Consider the following 1698-nt stretch of genomic DNA (forward strand, 5'->3'; position numbering starts at 1 on the left):
ATTCTATTTTGGTTACATTAAATTGTGGGTGTTTGTTGACTTTGTTTTGGTCAACTTTTGGTTAATTAATTATGTTGATTTTTTTAAACTTACATTTATGATAGGTTTCCTTTATATGAAGTCATTTTAAAATAAATAATGCAATGTTATTTATTAAATTCATTTAGAGTTATGATCAAGCTGTGGGACCAAGTGACGGAGCCGTTAAGGGTACTTGACGTGTCGTCACATTAAGCATGCAAATTTTCAAATTCAAACCATGAAGCTTTAAGGTACCAAATATCAGACTCGGTATCCAGACCAACTATCAGATTCGGTATCTTCAAATTTCATATATTATAACTTTAACATGCATTGTAACCCTTTTCTCATTGTAGATCGCGAAACGCAAGATAGTTCGTGTCTATCAATTTTCGATTTTAGAAAATGATTCGTTTTTTGCCCTATAAATTGTAACCCTTTTCTCATTGTATCTGCAAGCACCTACGAAAAATCAATAAGAAAACTCTCTCTGTTTGGCCGTGGACTAAACCAATCGTTAGATTAAAGGATTGGATCAGACATAACCATATTAAATTTCTTTGTTTTTTCTACGTTTCTTGCACTTTACTTTATTGTTATTTGCGCGTTTTTCTTATTTATTATTCGTTTGTTAGGTAGCGGGTGACATATAGGGTTATCACTTTTTTGTTTAAGGCTCACCATATTTCATAACAAAAAGTATGAAAATCTTTAATATATATTTATAATAATTAGGTTATAAACTTATTTTTTTTTTTAAACTTAAATTAACAATTTCTCCTAAGGAAAAATATCTAGATTCCTTTGTTTAAGTTTTGATACGAAGGTATCTTCCAAAATCTGGGTTCTTGATTGGAACTCAAAGTTGCATGCTTTCTTAACATGTTGGGGATCATTAAGACCACACATGCAAAATTCAACTCAATTTTATATTTCAATAAACCAAGATTTGCTCTCATTGATCAAATACACGAACCCTATAAAGCATAACTTGCAATTCAATCTTTCCACTCTAAGCATCATATGCCTCAATAAAATTCCACATTCTTAGACCAAAAAACATAACCAACTAATTAAAGCATCTCCCATCTTTACCATGGGGTTGCAATTACTACTCCTTTTTTCACTCCTACTCACCCCGATTTTTGCATCCGTTATGGATGACAAAACTATACTCGAATCAAACATATCTGACACTACACCTCATACGAACACTAGGACTCAACTCTATGCATTGAATCCATTCTATCAATGTGACATATACCCAAAGGTGTGTCGATTTAGGGGTAGTTTAGGCCCTGATTGCTGCAAGAAGAAATGCGTGAATGTGGATACTGATTGTGAAAATTGTGGTTCGTGTGGTAAAAAATGCAAGCAGGGTTATACTTGTTGCAAAGGGAAGTGCATTAACGTGTTAACAAGTAGGACCAATTGCGGGTTTTGTGGGATGAGATGTAAGTATACTGAGAGTTGTTGCAATGGGAGGTGCAAGAACTTATATTTTGACAAGAGAAACTGTGGGGTGTGTCACAACAGGTGCAAATATTGGGAGTCTTGTGAGTATGGGATGTGCAATTATGCATGAGTTCGTGATATCTTCAATTTCCACCGACTATATATGAATATCATCCAGTTTTAATTAAATTCCTAATTAAACATTAAATTTTGTATAAAGAA

Source organism: Rutidosis leptorrhynchoides, chromosome 1 (assembly GCF_046630445.1).
Source record: "Rutidosis leptorrhynchoides isolate AG116_Rl617_1_P2 chromosome 1, CSIRO_AGI_Rlap_v1, whole genome shotgun sequence".
Classification (NCBI taxonomy): Eukaryota; Viridiplantae; Streptophyta; class Magnoliopsida; order Asterales; family Asteraceae; genus Rutidosis; species Rutidosis leptorrhynchoides.